Raw genomic sequence first — 20077 nt, 5'->3', positions numbered from 1 at the left:
AGAAACTAAACATTAATTTGCAATAAATACTAAATCCGAACAAATACTGAGAAAGATTAAGGGTTTTGTTAATAACAAAAAAATAATTACTATTAAAGATTAAGAACTTCCTTAAACACACAATTATAAATTTCTGGACTTGGAGCTATCACTGTTAGGCTGTCAAATGATCTTACCCTAGAGAGGCCAACATTAAGTTGTCCATGACTAAAAACTGGTTTAGTCTATATAAATTCGTGAAAAAAAGCGCTTTCGACGAAATACTAAAATAGAGATCTCACTTCTGCCTAGCTTAATAGTATGAGATTGCAGCAGCTGAATTGAACAACCTGCTGATGCTCTCTCTGGTTATTTCAGTTTCCGTTTTTAAAAGCGCTATATGTTGAGCCACCTCAGCAAGATTTGGCATGTGACATTTTTAGCGACAATCATTGGTCGATTTTCTAGCGTTGCCTTTCGGGGAGTTGTAATGAGGCTTTTTTTTGTCGCCGTGTAAGAGAAATATATATATAGATAAATATGGTTATTTGTTTATAATATTGTTAAAAGTTAATAACTATTATAATATTGTTGTACAGAACCCTAAATTTTTAATTACTGCTATCCGCTCACGGGAAAAAAAATCTGGCAAAGTTACCGTACTGTATAGTTTTAGCATTTATGGTAAGGAAAAAGCTATAATTCATGTAATAAAAATCAATTTATACAGCATTTAAACTATTAATTTGATAATTTTTCTGTTCATATGGTGACCGTTAATTGGAAATTCTGGTTTTAAATATAGTTCTTCTTGACACATTTAGTAAAAAGTACAAGATTGAAAAGTAAATTTAACCGAATAGATGGTTTTAATAACATGCTTTAGGGTGTCGTGATAAAATAACCAAATATTACCACGTTTACTAAATCGTATTGTATCATTGTTAATATATCACAAACTGTTAATATATTACACATTGCTAATATATAACACATTGTCATCATTGTTGACCATATTTTATTGTTAATTTTACTAAAATAATTACCAATGGGCTTCGGTAAAAATTACCGAGCCTTTTGATGTTCCCATAAAGCCAGAAACATGCGAAATTTTGGCATACTGAGATAGTTTTGATCACACTCTTTTTCTTAGTGTTCAATGCAGAGTATACATAATATATTTTTTATAAATTTTTAATAATTATAAATTTTTAATAAATACAAATTAAAGCTAATATTTAGTATTTTCTAACAATGATGAATTCTTTTGAACATCTTTTTTGTGCGTCTTTTTGTGCGTCTTTCTGTAACATCTAACAGTTATTCAATGAAGAAGATATTAAACACTTAAGTCTTTCTTCCTCAGCGTCGACATTGAATTATTTAAAAATAACAAAAACTCACATTTCTATTTTTTTTTCTTCATTTCAAATTTGATTATTTTTGAAAGTAAATAGTTTCTTTTTTCATGTTAAAACTGAACAACTTCTAGAAATTTTCATGTTAAAGACTACATGGAGAAGTTTTTTTTTCTAAGTTAAAACTGGGTAACTTTCAGAGATTTCCACGCTGATATTCATAGAGAAAAATTTTGTTTCCTTGTTTTAGTATTTTTTATTACTTCCAAATTTTCCTATTTTTATCTTAAATAATTTATAAATAAAATATATTTTCTCCCACATTCTCTTATTTCATTTGTTCTTAAATAAAAAAGCTCTGAGATTTATAATAAATAAATAGTTGGGATTTTTTTTTCTTTATAACCATTTATTTAGATTTTTTTGTTAAATTGCTCTTTCATAATTATAAAAATATTTGAGTGTTTTATGTTTAAAGAGTCGAAAAAGTATCGTTGTTTGAAAAAAATTATTAAAAACTTGTCCCAAAAATTTGTATAGCTTATTTGTTTAAATTATAAAATAAATTATTAATTAATTATAATTATAATTGTTGGAAGAAAAAATAAAATAAAAAAGATATAAAACTTATGATTCGATTCATTTTTTTAATAATAATTTAAACGTATGAAAAACTAAAATTCACGATATTTATCGGCCGAATAACAAAGATATTTCTGTTGTAGTGTTAATTTTTATCATGATCGTTATCAAAGTTGCATTTCTCGATATCAGCTAATATCATTATGTTTAGTATCGTTATGTTTTTAAGACCGACAAATTTTACGATAAATTTTTGTAAGAAAAGCTTTAGTGCTGCCATCTATTATTTGTCAAAAGAACACATTTTATATTTGAGAATAAAAATTCATTTTATTCAGATGTAAAATTAAACTAAATTGTTTCTTCTTTTTCAGACTTTATTTAATATATTTTCTCAAATGATTATGGATTATGGCTCTCTCGGTGAGTACATATTTTTTTTTAAAATTTGAAATCAAATGTAAAACATTTATTTGAACTTTTAATAGCAATTTTATTATTGTATTTGAATCTGTCTTTTTATGTTTTATATATATATATATATATATATATATATATATATATATATATATATATATATATATATATATATATATATATATATATATATATATATATATATATATATATATATATATATATATATATATATATATATATATATATATATATATATATATATCGTTTAAACAAATAAAAAAATAGATATTTCAAGAGCAAAATTTTTATCGGTGGAAGTATAGCAGCATTAAAGACAACAGCAAACTTATGCGAAATCTGAATCGATTTTAAGCGTTCTTCAGGCGATATAAAATGTGCGCCAGCATTGATGTCTTTGGAAACAAACATATTTAACGTCTGGTGTGAACTAGCGTGAGATTAGAGTAAAATTTTTTTCTTTGTAAGGGTGTTTTAGATTTAACTACATCTTTTGAATTGTATATGAAAGCTCTACTTGGTGTTAACTTGTAAAAAAGTGCTAATTCACATATTTGTTTGGGTTGTTCAGCTGCAGTTTCGGAGAGATAGTGCAATACATTTTTTACAATGTATGAAATTTTAATGTATTTACTTATTAATTTATGCCATTATTGATATTTATATTTCTGTATGATTGATAGTTAATTTTGTCAATGTCTTAGCTCTTTTGGCGGCGTGCATTATTGCACTCGTCATTGGTATCCTCTCAGTCTTCCTGATCGCCTTTTTTTGCAATATGGAAGCAGAAGACGTTCCTATAGAGCCTCATGAATCAGAGGGACTCACGAGGTAAACTTTCTTTGTCTTCATTGAAAAAGTTTTGCAGATTTTTACTAATGCCGGCAATCAAATGAAACAATTAAAATTTTTACGAAATTCTCATTTATTTACTCCCAAATATCTGTAGGCCGATTGTAAGAGGAAGTTCAAACTTTTGCCTTTATGAATTGCTCAGTAAAGGAAAATTTTAAAAAAATGGTCTATCTATTTCATGATACTTTGATTAACAGCTTAGTTCAATTAGTAATTTAGTTAGATTCTATTTTATAATACTTTAAATAGTAATTTTTAAAAGTATAAGTAAAAAGTGCTGGAAAAGCAATCTTTTAAAATTTTTTTAAAAACATTTAAAAAATGTGTTCTAAAAACAGTTTGATCTAAAATACTTTTATTATATGCCACTGCATCGAGGACATATCACTTTCTAAATTAATATAACTGATATGATTATATATATCTTAAAAAGTAATAAAAAAGCTAAGTTCTGTAAAATGTAATACCACTTTTCTCCCCATTTCTGGAAACAGAAGAATAAAACTATGCACAACTTTTTAAAAATACTTAGGTTAAACGAGCTAAAAAAGCACAAGTAGCTTTTACTTGTGTTTTCATTGCTTGTAACGAAAAGGAAAGGTACTGTGTTTTTGTTTCCTTTTTGAATAGTAGAGCTTCTGCTATGAAAGTAAATATTCATAGCAGAAGCTCAACAATACCTCAGATACAATTAAATATCTGACTTTTTTAAAATATGAATTCTCGGGAACTATGAACCCCTCTCCTGACCAAGCTATAGGGACCATATTCCAGATACGATGGAAAAAAAAAGCTATGTTTATTCGAAGAAAGTATGTTTTGTAACATATTTCATAACTTAAAATATCATCTGCCCTAATTCATTAGCATATATAAGGTCAACCGCTCAAATCATTAGAATTGAGTCTTAATCCGATGAGTCATCAGATCAGAAGTTATTCTGGCTGGTTCTTCGTTTTTCTACGCACTGTACTTCAGATGAAATATGAAAGAGTTCATCACTCACCGTAGAAGAAAAACACAATCGAATGACAATTTTAGTATATCAATAGTATAATAGCTGTTTTCATGGCTGTTTTACAACCTAATACTTTCCGGAGATTGACAAAAATTACGAAAAAAAATCATCTTTATTTTTGCTATTTTTAATCAAAAATTCTAAGTGTCCGAAAGATGCTAATTCATAAATCGACTATAATTTAGAATCGAACGGAATTTAAACTCTAAAGTTAAAAGTTTCACTCACACAATGAAAATTACAGGATGAAATCAAATAGAACGTCATAACTATGACAGTGTAAGAGAGGGGTACATAAGGAATGGTGGCAACGAAGTAAAATTATTTGCTGCCATAACAGAATAGTTATGACATAAAGGACGTATGTAGATGATTTTTTGCTTGCTGGAATTACCAGACGCTTGGAATGTGGCCGTGCTCAGATGCAAATATTCGAGAAACTTGTAATTGCCATAAGTGCCATCTATAGGCTTCGGCAACAATTCCGAGATAATAGAAATGTTAGTAGACGTTAAGTACAGGTCGCCCCCAAGTCACAACGCCGAAAGAAGATCGGTATTTGGCAGTAACTGCCAAAAGAAGCAGACTGGGCATGGCATCCTACCTGTCTCATAGCCTCTCAGCAGCTATGGGTATCACAAATTTAAACAAACCTTGTACAGACGTTTGGAAAATATTGGATTATATGCTCGTAGGTCTGTCAGATCTATTCCGCTTACGGCAACTCACTGTCACAGGCGATTAACCTGGAGTAGAAAACATTCGATTTCGGGCACAACACAGTGGGATTGAATGATGTTTTCTGCTGAGTCCAGGTTTAGCTTGCAGTCTGATTCACGGCAAACTTTCATATACTGAACGTCAGGTATCAGTTGCTACCAAGACAACATCTTTGAAAGACATCGTTACATTACTGCAGGATTCTTCGTTCTGGATGGAATTATAATGAGTTCCAAAACAGATATGTATGCTCAAATCAGGACCATGGCAAGCCAATTTTATCAGGGCATCTTTATGAAGCAACAATACGTTTGTTTAGGCGTGCCATTGGCGCAGAATTCGTGTTTATAGATGAAAACGTCCGTCTTCACTGAGCAAACATCGTAAACGAATACCTTCAACTTGAAGATATCACCCCAATGGAATGGTTAGTATTTTCACTTGACTTGAACCCGAAAACATGTGTGGGAATAACAAGTGAGGGATATGCTTAATCGACAAGTTGCACTCTCTCACCCGCTTGAGACATGCGTACCGAAAGGTTGGACAGCATTGCTTGAAGTGGAATAATCTTCCTGGGAATAGCGAAATAATTTAAAACTTAGCAAATCTAGGCGATGTACGGACTGTATTTCATCGCATGGGAGTATACGGTATAAAGTATTGGTACTTCAGATGCATCATCTGTAACATTTATTTTACCGCAAAACACATTTTTACAGTAAAATATTATACCGCAAATTTTACAGCAATATTTATTTAATTCGAGTGATTTAGTGACTTTACGGTAAACTTTACTGTAAAAATTATGGCATATCATATTTTTGTTCAGTAGCATGTTCTGGTATTTCTGGATGTTCTGGATTTGAACGGTAAGAAGTAACTGCGTGCAGTTACTTTTTTCCGTGATTTTGATCCGGATTTTTTTACAGTGTGTGTTAAATTTTTCAAAGGAGTCAGTTTAATTTTAAAAACCTAGTATATGTTTTTTCTGAGTTTTGTAAACTAAACATCCAGTTTTTATGGGAATATTAAATTATTATCACTCTAACGTCTGTTTGTCATTTTTCAGAAACATGTCTCCTGTACCATGCTCATCCACAAGTGATTCAACATTTCTCATGTGTACAGCGGTGTGAAGGTGTATTGCCAATATATACCATTCTTTGTTCAATGTAACAGGCTCAAAGTGATGTTTTTCTCGTAGCAACAGCATCGGCTGCCGGGATATTCATTTCTGTATGTATTCAACGTCTCCAACCAAATAAATATCACCACAAAAAATGCATTTATATCAAGCAAATTCTCACAGTTTAATATCATTTTTGCATGTTTCTGAACTACTCCCTGATTTGGTGTTAGCACCAGAATGAATGCATTTACGTCATTATATAGCCAGTCATCCAATCAGAATGCGTGATGTATAAAATTTCCTGAATGGATAAAAAAAAAGAGAGCTTAAGGTTGTGATGACAGTAATTTTCTTCCTCATTGCTGCAGTTGTTTGGTTTTCCAAAATTCTATGTATGCTTTTATGCATTCCTATGTATGCTTTTTTTCTTTCCTTATTTGACTATACTCCTTTAAGATACGTTTATTTATGAAAAAATTAAGAAATTCAGAAAAATTTTAGTTAAATTTTATTTAAATCATAATGAATTATTAAACAAATAATAAATAATTAATCATTAATTAATTAAGTAACAATTCATTACTAATTAGAAATAAATAAATTATTAATTAAAATTTAACTATTATTAATTAATTATTAATTAATTACGAAATTTTTATTTGTAATTGATAATCAATATATTGGCATGTATTAGCCTAATCCCGTGTATAAGAATTTTGACATTTATTGTAGATATTTCATACAGACTTGCAATTTCTATTTTAGCAGAAAGTAATTTCAAACATGATTTTTTATACTTCTAATGTACCTGCAACGTGTTATAAAAGTATGAAATTTATTTAATTTTGGGTATGTAGTTTTTAATTCAATTTATAGAAAAAAAATTGTGTTTTAATGCATTTGCTGGTACATAATGCATTTATTTACCCGTATTTTTTAATTTTAAATATTTAGTAGTTTTATTTACGGTTTTAAAAATGTGTTTGATATAAAGATATAAATTGGCTATTGTAAAAAAAGTTTGATGTGACATTTTAGATATTCAATTTTTTTCAATATTAAATTTTTTAAAAATATTTTTAATATCGTAATCACAGTACTATTTCCCTCAAGATTTTAACTTATATAAAGATTAAAAAAGTTTTCTTAATTTTACCTATTTTTTATAACTTTAATCTCTTTTTAATTTTCTTCGTACTTTCCTAAACTGGGTTAGAGACTGACTTACTTTCTGAATTTCCTTAAATAAAGGTAAATAAAGTAATTAAAATAAATAAAACAAAATAATTTGCTTAAATAATACGTTATTGTATTTGCTAAATGAACTAAGTAATTATTCAATAAAAAATTATTTGATGAAATCAACATAAATTTGATTATTATTAAATGGATTGTTCTCGTGGTCAATGCAAATAATGATAACAGGGAGCTACATTTATTTAGTTTAAAATTTTGTAAATTGAAAGTGTAACAAAATATTTTTGTTCAAAAAACGAAATGGAATACATGACGAGCCATTTCATTTGCCAACTCTATGTATTTTTCCGTATTTCCCGAAAACAGCTGAGTTATACTAGTCATTAAAATAAAATTTTAAATATCAAGTACGAGACCATTGCTTTTTGCTGAAATAATCACGTTAAAACGACATTGAAAATCATATTTTTTTTTTAAATAGAAGAAATAAAGATTCGTATGAAGAATTATAGGAACCTCTCTCTAATGTTATGAGATAAATTAACGCCAATTAAAATCACAAACGGAAAATTTAATATAATGTAGTCAGTGTCATTGTCTGAAAAATTCTGATGATGCAAGTAGGCATTTTTTCTTCATTTTAAAAAAATTCTCTTAAGTAGGGATCAATATTCCGAAATCAATTATTATTTTTAGTGCAATAATTTATTATTCAGAGAGAAATCATAAAGTTTTTATTTTTTTCCCATTGCGAATTTTTACTAAGTGAATTTCTGTCGAATTCACTAAAAATTTAGTATGATATTGACCTAGTTATTTTCATCAATTGAATTGGCTGAAAATCTTGACCAAACGTAAATATAAATTCCTTTAAAGAAATACCATCTGTAATATACATTTAGTTGCTTCAAAAATTTTCTTTAAAATAAAAATGTATAGAATCATTTAAAATTTTTTATATAATCATTCTTTTAATGAAATTTTTTAGTTTAGGAAAAAACTGAATTTCTGTGTGGTGCCTAATGTTGTGGCATTTTTATAAGAAGTCATAAAAGGTTAAATTCTTCAAAATACACACAAGTTTATATGTAAATATTAATATCGATAGTTATAATATCAAATGTTTGAAAATTTACACTTAAATATGGCTATGTCATTGCTATATTTTTAGCAAATTAAGTTTGAAATAAATTCTTCGAAATAAGGGTTCTATTTTAGTCCTAAATGAAGTGTAATTGGATACCTGCAAGTGACGTCATCGGAGGTAAATCGTGGCATTTGTTAATTTAGAAGGCCATCAGGTTTGACTCTCACGCGTGACGTGGCTTGCAGGTATCCAATTAAATTTGATTTAAATCACATAGTTAGGGATAATCACTTCCCTTCTTCTCTAGTTGCAAACATGCAATTGATTTTAAATTGGTGTTATTGGAAATTTCCATAGTCAATTTTGCACTCAGCTTGGCTATTTTAGTAAAAAGCAACTGGTTTTGTTTTGATAAGTATTCCTTTCTGACTAGTGTTATATTTCTCAAAATAGTTTTTAAATTATTAATTGAGATTTTTGGAACAAATAAAATTTTTCTTCTAATTCCCTTTCTAAGATGCAATAATTTATTTCAAGCTGTTATTTTAGCTGTAACGTACCTTTGGCGAGCAATATAGGTTCAAATATCAGCTCTTCGTTTAATTTTGATCAAATTTGAGATCATTCGAAATAAGTTATCCAACAATATATTAATTGTCGTGGTACGTCCACTGCATGTATGTGATATCCAGACATGTATTTTGGAAACATGCAGTGGACGTTCTGTGGATATCTTGTATCATAAAAGTTAGATTTAATGAGTTTCCTCATACGTCCTTGTTGTGATAGTGTTTGCGTCAATGTGATATTGTGAAGCGTCAATTAACCAAATCATTCACAAAAGTTGCTCAATGCTTTCATTAGTAGTGGTGAATCGCACGTTTATTGTATCTTAACACTTCACCAATTCATGTCTTGCTGCATGCGAAACATCTGTATAAAGCATAGCACATTAAAATGTAATTTTTTTTGGAGAAACGAGTATTAATATCCCTGTAAAAAACACCTACATTTAAGTCTACAACTGGAAAAAAAATTGATTTTAGGTGATAACATGTTTAAGATAGGTACATAGAAGTGTTTTATGAATGTTCAGTAAGTTCTCATAGATTTTCAATAACGAAGCGCGGGCTTAAAATATTCTAAATTTTCTTTATAGAAAAAAAACATCATTTTGTACAAAATTGGGAATTTATGTAAAATGTTTTGTTCATTTGATTCAGCCTTTTTTTTTTTCAAACTCATATAGACAGCAAGCAAACACGACTTTCTTAAGAAGTTTTCTACTAATCTGTTTTTAATACTTTGAAAATGGTTCAGTTTCACGCATTTAACATCATTCATCTTTAATAGCACGCATCTCGTATGTAAAATATTCAACCGGATTGAGATTTGGTTGGTTTTTTCTTTTAATTTTCAGAGCAGACAATAAGCCAGATTACTTCAACATTATTATTATAAACCTTTTACCTTGCATAAAAAAGATTTAAAAAAATTAATTAATTAATAAAAATGAAACGGCAATGCGTGAAAAAGTTAGAAATATATTCTATGTTATAATTTTGGGAAAAATTAATTTGGCATAGGTTACCAAATGGTCTTCTGGCAAAAAAACTCTTATACCAAAACTTTTATAAAACCAATACGGCACACAAAAATATTTTAGAAAAGCATTATTTCTCCTATTTCAAGTGAATTTGTTTTATTAATCGTATCCATGAAATAACTTATGCAATATATACAATAAATATGATTAATATAGTTTTTTCCAGTTGTACGAATCTTTTATGTATCAATGTCTTTTTTTGTTCTTGCTTTTTTTTACATGTTGGATGATAATCAAAATTTATTCATAGATGGAAATTTAGTGTGCCTAGATTAGTTTGCTGTTGATGTAAATTTATTGAATGTTTAGTTAAATATGGTTTCATCTGTATGTTTTGAAATGTTCAGCTTCCAAAGAGAATGAATTGTGTTTAAGGGAGTGCCTTTATGTTGAAATTACATTATAAAAGAATCATTAAAACATTATACTTCAGTTTCTCTATATAAAACGTTTTCAGCGGTTTAAGTAGAAGTAGCAAAAGCATTTCTTTAACCCTATTTTTCTTCTATACATAAAAAGATCTTCAAATCTGTTTATATGATAGTCTTAAAAGGATATTAAAAACTTGTTTTGGAATTACAAGGAGGGCAAATAAGAATAACAAAAACTGGTATAAGAATTATTAGAATTTATAACAATATCAAAAACTTATTTTAAAATTACATGGAGGACAGATAAGAATATCAAAAATTTATTTTAAAATAACAAGTAGGTAGTAATAGTACTTTAGTTTCGCAGTACAAAAGTTGTATAATGGACTATTGGTAATGGTCTGGGAAATATTCCTAAGGATGGTCCGAAGACATGCCATCACAATTTTAACCTTCTGCAGCGGAGATGGCTCCCTTGCTTTGGTAGCCCGACGACCCGGACACGAACTCAAGCACTTTACAGTAGAACAGTTTAATGAGGACCGTTACTGAACATCCCTAGTTGCTTTACAGGCTGATTGAAGTGGTCACATAAAAGCTTACTGACCACTGTCTATGACTTCGGTGCTCTACTGGGAATCGTGTCTTTACGATTAGTCTACAATGGGACTGATAAGAATACCCTAAACTTATCTTAAAATTAGAAGAAATCATTCAGCATCGTAATTTTCACAGACATATTGGAAGTTAGATGGATCGCAAACTTTCAAAGAAAATAATTCGCTTGTTTTAATACAAAATGTTTATTACATAGACATATTTTTTTGCAAAAGCTATTTCTCTCTTAAAATGTTATGTTGCACCTTTGCGTAACAGCTGGAGTAATATTATTACATATGATTTTTAATTAATATGATGCCGGTACTCAATGCTAAAAACATTTGCCCCATCACATTATTGGTTTCGACATTGTAGAGACCACGCCCCTTTGGCCTACAACTGGCTGTTGCGGGAATACTCTACATTTATTTTACTACTTTCTTTTTAAATTTCCTGACAATATTTCCTCTAATGAAGAAAAATATTTCAGTATGAATGCCGAGTTAAAAACATTCTTCTGTGGTTCAGAAGTCAGCAACATTGTCATGTGATGTTGTTGTTGACTACGGCAAAAGGGAATGACAGAACTACGGAGCCTATGGCATAACGTGTTCTTAGTGACAACATTTTACATAAGTTAGGGCAGCATTGTCCTACTTAGCGTGAAATGTTGCAATCTTTTTTTTTTTAAAAAAAAGCCCATCAAACAACCAAGTCGAGCGTCACAAAAGAACCAAGTTAACACTTCTTTCAATCAAACATTTAAGAAATTGTATGATTTTTTTTTAATAATTCAGACATAATTATAAATAATTAATTAATATCGAAAGTTTCATTTGCAAGACATCAGGGGTTTTGATTGTATACCAAACAATAATATACATGATAATATATTGTAATTAAATATTTAATTGTACGTAGAAAAAATCGTGTTGACTGCAGAGATATTTTTGTGACTGATTAGTTCGAGAAATTAGAATAGAACAAACTGTTATAATAGTTATTAATATGTTTGTCAAGTTATATGTATTAGTTTAATAATATATAGATTAAAAGACATATGTAAAAGCAACAGATATGTTGTATGTAAAACTGACTGTACAATTGGTATTAACTGTTAGTTTTTTTTATACCACTTAATGTTCAATGTAAATCAACATGGCGCCATCAGACTGATACATCATTTTAGATGAACTGTTATTGGAAGTAGAACTTTTAGATAATAATTTCAGTATCATTCTCTGCTACTTTTACATACATTTACTATGAAATCTGAAGAGGTAAAATAATTACGAATTTATTTATTTGTAAAATTGATACTTTTGGACTCTGTGTAATAAGTAAGAACAACGTTTTTGCAGCCAAATGCATATTAAAATATGGTGGACGTGCATAATGTGTAAAAATTAAAGAATAAAAAAAAAAAATTTGAACTATTTTTTTAAATAATTTATTTTGAGTAAAATGAAATAGTATTTTTTAGCTTTTGAAGCATCTTTTATTACGCATTTAAAAAAATAATTTTGGATGAAATAGGCAAACATTTTGATCATTAAGAAAAATTGATTATTTTGATTGATTATTATACATATTTTGATTACTATCAACACCATCAGAATATGGTAAAATTGATCGTGTTTCTAGCTCTAGTGAAAACACCTTAGAGAAGGGTTTTAATTTTTAATTAAGTGCTTTTGTTATCACCTTTGAATAAATTAGCAATAAAACGTGGTTTTGTTACCATGCTGTTTGGTAGTAAATGAGATATAATTCAGTAACTCTATCATGATATCTTAGTGCATGGCATGAAAGTAATTTATACAATTAAACTTATTTTTAATTTATGCGAAATGTGTGGTAATAAAAATAAATTTGTGATAATATTGTGAAGATGAAAATGTGTGGTAATAATGTGAAAGAGTATATTGTAACAGAATTTCCGTTGAACTGTTACCATATGAAAGAAAAAATTACAAAATGAATGATTTTTACACTTTACATTTCGGTTTTATCACCAGAATTGCAGTTTTTCATTTTTCAGAAATTACGGTAATTATATCAAACTTTTTTCTCAGTTATTCTTTCACGACATTTCTGTTTAATTCAGAATAAATATCTATTGGCAGTTCTACTGATTAATTAACGCATTGTGAGTGTTTGACGGTTTAATATGTATGCATTTGTGCTTACGACTAGTTGTTTTTATTTACCTTTTTCTAAAAAATTTGACCGAAAAAGTCTTTTGCTTACCAAGAAAAAGAATATTTTTACACATAATTAGTATTATATCAATAGTTTCTGTTAAGAAATTAATTTTCGAAACTTGAAAAACACTTTTGAATCTTGCATAACGTACATGTCAAATTTATAAGTGTGAATTTTACTTCTATGTAACAACAAAACGTGCTTATGTAGATGCCCTATTTTATTCTTTCAAATTTCAACGCACTTGAAATTGCTTTTACTTCCATAAGATTCCTGCAAATGAGATTTAAGGTGGTTTCTTACAATATATAAAGAGTTGTTTTATTAATTATATGTTTCCTTTTTGTAATTGAAAATTCTACTACAATGTGCAGTGTGTCAATTGATACACTTTTTAAATGTTGGTGCGTTTTGAACCATAATATCGCGCAAACTTGCTGTAATGATATTAAGTAATTTGAACCATAAAATTATATGTCGTAATCTTGATTACACGATATTATAGTTTAACTTTAACAGAAACATGGTTTTGCACTTGTATTATAGCACAAGTTACCGATATTAGGGCTCAAATTGAACAGATACATATTTAGCGCTGTTTTATGGTTAAAGGTTTATGTTACCTATATTATGGTTCAACGTGAATGAAAACATAATTTTGCAGCGTATTATGGTTCAGTTGACCAATATTATGGATCAGAGTGGAAACAATTTTTTTGAGAGTGCTGATGATTTGGACCATAGTGAAAAGCTATGAGGCTATGTGAATGTCATATGCTTAAAAAGAATTGTGTATGCATATTTTTTAAAGCTCATGAATAGCATATTCAATCTTTAGTATTCATAATAGTTTGGTTTTTAATTTCCAAAATGGTACTAATAATGCATATCATCTAATTATAACCATTATAAAATATCTTTTTGCAAAGAGATATAATACTTTTACTATCATGGGTAAAATTAAAAATAAGTTTCAGAAGTGTAAATAAATTTAAATTTATTCAACATTTCTATTTCATTTACATTTTTTTCATTTTCTTTAGAAGCGTATAAAGTAATTCATTTAAAAGTATCATAAAAATGCGAAGAAGTAGTCAAAACATTATGATGAAAGCCTTAAAAAAGAAATCCATGATTCACATTAAAGCTCCTAATTAAATCTTACCAAAAATTGGAAATAGATTAGACATTTTGATGATAGGTTTGCATTCTCAGAATTTCTAAAACAGATATTGTTCCACTAATAAAATTTGAAAGGAAATTTAAAAACAAATTTCAGAAGTTTCAGTTTGATATTATTATTTATATGCTTAAACACTGAAGTAATAAATTCCATGAATGAAAACTTATTAATATTGACATCTGAGGATTTTTTGATACATAAATTACTATCAATATGTAATTATTTATTAAAATTGGTATTAATAGTAAAATAGCATGCAAAAATAGATCCTTTCTAAGATCATCTAATTAATATTTTAAAAACATATCAAAACATAAGCTTTAAAATTTTATTAAAAAAATATCTGTATTATTAAGGTTTAATTTCAAAGAAGTATTAGGAATGTTTCTCTATTCTATGGTGTAAAATATCCCTACTAGCATATCAATGGAAAGTTAATTGCACTAAATATAGATGATTAAGTAGAAGGATCAAGGACATAATGACCGTTGTCCGCTGCAAATCAAGGTTGTCATAACGATTAAGATGAACTTTATTTCATTAAAAGATTTATGAAAAAAACACTTATTTCTGACACTATTAAGCACGATTAAATCACACTATTAAACACCTTTAAATAAGCTTTTAATTGAGTCATAAGTGCTAATTGTAAATTGAGTAAGATACAATAAAAATATTGAATTTTTTTTATTGTAATTTTCTAAATAATTATAATAAATTATCTGCAATAAATTATTTAAGGACGAATAAATTTTTAATAAGTGTTTCAAATAATTGATATTTATTATTGGATATCCTTATTTTAATTCGTAAAAGAATAATTATGTGGAGGTTTTCAATAAAACACAGTACATTTAGCTTCCTATTATTTGAGGGACATATCACATAACTTGAAAGTAATTTATCATATCGATTATAACTTATGAATACTATACTTATAAGTGTAGAATGTATGAATACTGAACATGAATATACGTTTAACGTTTTCTACACATCAAAATTGATAATAGTTGTGCGACATTATGTTATTTTAACAGGTTTCTTTAATATATGAGAAACGAAAATTTAAATACTTAATCAGAAATTAAATACTTCTTGAGTTCACTTTTCGTAAGAAACGAGAATTTTTTCATGAAAATCAAAACAAAAATCTTAAGTTAAAGTAAGAAAATAGTTTAGAAATTTCATTTGTTTAAACGATTTCTTTATGAAACCTTAATTTCTGTCTGCTAACAAAATGTTTTCAACGGAATCTAAATAACTAATAAGACAAAGAGATAATAAATTAAAATGTAAAATCTATACTTGGAAGAAAAAAAAACAGCTTGAAACAACTTGAAAAATAAAATATTTTTAAATCTATTATTATACTTTTGCGTTTGTGAGTTATTTTTTTAATTCATATAATTGTATTAAACTATTTCAAAACTATTTAGTATATGCTTTAAAGTGAGATAATTATTATACAGAAAATAAATTTGTGCTTTTGCACACATTTGTTTGATTCGTGAATTTTCCAAATGTGTTTTAAATTATTTTGTTCTTAAATATCAAATGAAATCATTATTATACATACGTTTTGTAAATTTGTTACACACATATCAACCATTTTTAATTTCTAATAACCTTTTTTCGATATTTGAATTCTTATTCCAGCATATTTTCAGTACCTTTCTTTATAATGTTGAAATGTATAAATGCTTGACAAGCTTTATCTTGAACTACTTGAGTAGATATATGCATATTTTACAAAACAACTTGCTTTGTTTTGTCTGTTATTTGGGAAGATGGTATTATGTTATTTTAAGAGCATCTAATTGAATCTTTTTCATAATGTGAATATGTTGAGATTTTCCTTCATTAAAAAATAAATTTTAATGACTCAAATGTAAAGTTTATTATTTTATTTTATTAGTTTACTTTATCATGATTAAGTAATTTTACTATTTTATAAATTTTATATCAAATTATTAAAGGATAAATTTGTAAATTGTAATATTTTCTCACCATTTCTTTTTTTATTTTTATTTTCTTGTCATTCTATTATTTTTTTATAAAAATTTTATTTTAATAATTTAATTTTCTATTTTTAAGAATTTTGCAATTTTATTGGTTTAATAAGTTACCATTTTAATATATTATACTGGAATTAGTTTTTAAAAAATTATTATTATTGCTTTCCAATTATTATTATTTTGTTACTATATCATTTCAATTTTATTTTTATATACATTTTTTTTATTAACATAATTTTCTTGTTCCACTATTTTAATTTATTATGATTCTATTAAATTATTTTTTCTGTTGCTGTAATTTATTATAATTTTATTATTCGATTTTTATTGATGTATGTAACTTTTTATTGTAACAATTAAAAATTCAATAATTTCGTTAATATTTCGTAAGTATCTATAAATAGTAATTTGATGATTTATTATTATTATTATTGTTCTTTTAAAATGAGCTATCATTAGTTACTTTTTAGAACTTATACTTGAAATAATATTATGGCAAAAGTATGTAATTACCATACTTGCCTTTATTATTATTGAGGATTGTTGCCATACTGATTGTTGAGGATAAGAGAAAATAGTTTATGATTGTTGCTGAGAAATGCTGAGTGCGAATGCGAAAATATAAGACTATAAAAGGAGAGATTATAAGGGAATTATTTTATTTCATTATGATTTTACTACATTATCTTTTCCATTGTTGTAATTTATTATCACTTTATTATTCAATTTTTATTGTTGTAAGTAATTTTATATTATAATATTTAAAAATTCAATAATTTTGTTAATATTTCTTAGTATTTATAAATATTAAATTAATAAGATTTTTATTATTATTGTTCTTTTACAATGAGCTATTATTAGCTATTTTTTAGAACTTATACTTTGCGATGATATCATGGCAAAAGTATGTAATTTATTTTTAAAGCACTTTTTGACTATATTTGATTCAATGATTATTGTGAATTGTTGAGGATTGTTGCCATACTGATTGTTATGGATAAGAGAATATAGTTTATGATTGTTGTTGAAAAATTTTGAGCGTGAATAAAATAATATAAGACTATAAAAGGAAAGATTACAAAGGAATAGTTTATATGGGAACGTTATCCTGAATTGTAAATAGTTTCAGGATTTAGAATTTTTTTTACGTAATTTAATAAAGTAAAGATCGTGATTTATTAATGTAGAAAAGCACGTTCTTTCATTTTAATTCCTTTTCAAATAATAGTTTACAACTGTATCAAAAGTTTTCTTCCATTTTTATTATATATTTTTTATTCACTTTGTATTATACTATAAAATTTATGTAAATTACAGAACTCTGCAAAAGAATCATAGTTTATTGAACTATTTATATATCATTCATTTTACTAATATTTAAAATGTTATTCAATAGCAGTTTGCCAAATAAACACTGAAATATCAAATTTAGACAGTGTTTCATGTTACATTCAAAGTGAAGTAATTTTCCTTTAATTTTGATACATTTTCAGAATATAAACACTGTAGTCATTCTATTGTATATTATTAGCTATACTGATGAAACGTAACTAAATAAAACTAAACTGATTTAACCTAATTTTTAATTCTAGAGCTTGCAAGTGTAGGTTGTATTTTAATATGTTTAGCTTATTGTAATGTAATTGCCCTCAACTGGAAACCAATCCACAGCATTCTATTGTAGAAGAACTTAATGTTTAACCATAAGAATATTCAAATCTAGGCTGTATTTTATTATGTTGTGCTACTGTTATGTACTTGACCTCAACTACAGACAAATCCCAACATTTTATTGTGAAAGTTATGTTACTAGCAGGAATTCGAAGAAAACATTAACAATTCATTATCAATTCAAAAATCGCTTAAAATTGTTAACTTAATAATTCTACTTGATGGAAAGGCCAGATATTTTTGCTACGAAAAAACAAGAAATTTTAATTTAAAAATTTAACAAAAAAATGAGTTAAAAACTAATTTAGTTATAAATATAGTTAGCTACTTAAAAATAAACTTTAAAAATCATTAAAATTGAAAATTAATTCTTTTTAATCATTAGAACTTGCAATCCTCTGTTGTATTTCAGTAAGATGCGCTACGGTAATTGTACTTGACCTCAACTAGAAAAACCAATTCACAACATTCTATTGTTGAAGTTATGTTACTAACAGAGACTCAAAGAAAAATTTAATCTCTTAGTACCTATTCAAAAATCGTTTAAAATTGTTAACGTAATAATTCTTATTAATGAAAGAACCAGATATTTTTGTATCAAAGGAAAGCAAATTTTATTTAAAAAAAAACTAAGTTAAATATAAAAATAGTTGCTTAAAAATGAAATTTAATAATCATTAGCAAATGGCAATATAAAAAAAATATCATTTATGGTTGCTTAACAATTGAAAAGAAAAATAAACCACCATAACCGCATTAAAACTTAAAAAAATCTATTTCCTTAAAGGTTTTATTCATTTATTATTTAATTATTAATTTAAAGGTAATGAGCGAATGTACTTTACCTTTCAATATCTGGCAAAACTTTCTTAAGATTGATTTTCATTTCAACAATGGCAATAGTTATAAGAGAAATTTAGAAGTTTTTACTAGTAGTTAATTTATAGATAAAAATTAAACAAAGCTAAGTTATTGTCTTCAAATTAACAATAAAGTACTTTAGGTTGGGATTATAAAGTTTAAATTAAACTTTGTTTAAATTCTTATTTCAAATGATCAAAATTTTACCAGAGTGTTAATTATGACAACAAATGAATTTATTAAAGAATTTATAATATATATGAAATAAAAAGTATTACAACTACCTTTGTGACCAATCTCAAAGTATGCAATCTGCAACGGAGCACTTTATGAAAATTTTCAAAAATATTTAATATTTTCAAAAATCTATAAGAGTAGTAAATGAACTCTTTTAAATTTGTCTTTTGCAGAGAACTGTAATTTTCTGTAATTTAATTAAATGTAAAAGTATTGTCATATGAAGCTTTTAACATAAACAACTAGCATGTTTTATAAGAGTTCTATATCTGCATGGTTTTATATGTAGAACTTTGCATGTGAGCGCATTGTTATTTTCGAGAAAGTTTTACAAATGATTTTAATTTTTTGTACTCATAACTGTATGCTACGTATATATTTACCATGTAAATGTCGTATTTCTGAATTGGAAACTGTTACTAATAAAAATGTATTTAACAGAAATCACTGAGTTTTTTGCCTATTTATATATCTGCATCAGTTATTAAATTTAGCTTATAAGAGGAGATTTTATGAATATTGTGTGTGAAAAACTCTCTTATAAACTGTTATTAAGAGTATTCCAAAATTCAAGAAATATTTTAACTTCACCCTTTTTATGAGTTTTGATGATGCCAAAAAAAGAAAAGGCAGTTCAGAGTTAATAAAAAATTGAATAAATAAAAAATTGAATAAATAAAAAATTGAATAAATAAAAAATAAAAAAAATACCTGATCAAAATTAATAATGAGAATTAACTTAAAGGTAATGTTTCCTAATAAATATGTTGACATAGCTGTATAGAGATTATGTATTAATATTTAAGTGATATTTTGATATAGTGTTAATGTTTCGATAAAGAGGTATTGTATCTATATCAATGTGACGCATCGATATATAAGTAATGTACCTATATCGAAGTGATTTCGATATAATGGTAATGTATCTATATAGAGATGAAATATTGGCATGGATGAGATGT

General features: G+C 26.6%; 1 long non-coding RNA gene across 1 annotated transcript in view; it reads left to right on the top strand.

Moving 5' to 3' along the window:
* LOC122268940 (uncharacterized) overlaps window positions 1–19559 on the top strand; it is a 32923-nt gene extending 13364 nt beyond the window's left edge. Inside the window, exons 2-4 of the long non-coding RNA XR_006224800.3 lie at window positions 2294–2342; window positions 3062–3188; window positions 6023–19559. This is a non-coding gene — a long non-coding RNA (uncharacterized LOC122268940). The remainder of the gene's footprint in view (window positions 1–2293; window positions 2343–3061; window positions 3189–6022) is intronic.
* The last annotated feature ends 518 nt before the right edge of the window (window positions 19560–20077 follow it).

The sequence above is a fragment of the Parasteatoda tepidariorum genome, chromosome 7 (genome assembly GCF_982258835.1).
Source record: "Parasteatoda tepidariorum strain Cologne lab strain chromosome 7, Ptep-v5.0, whole genome shotgun sequence".
In the NCBI taxonomy this organism is placed as follows: domain Eukaryota; kingdom Metazoa; phylum Arthropoda; class Arachnida; order Araneae; family Theridiidae; genus Parasteatoda; species Parasteatoda tepidariorum.
Note: the sequence above shows the minus strand (reverse complement) of the source record. Positions and strands in the feature narration are given on the sequence as shown.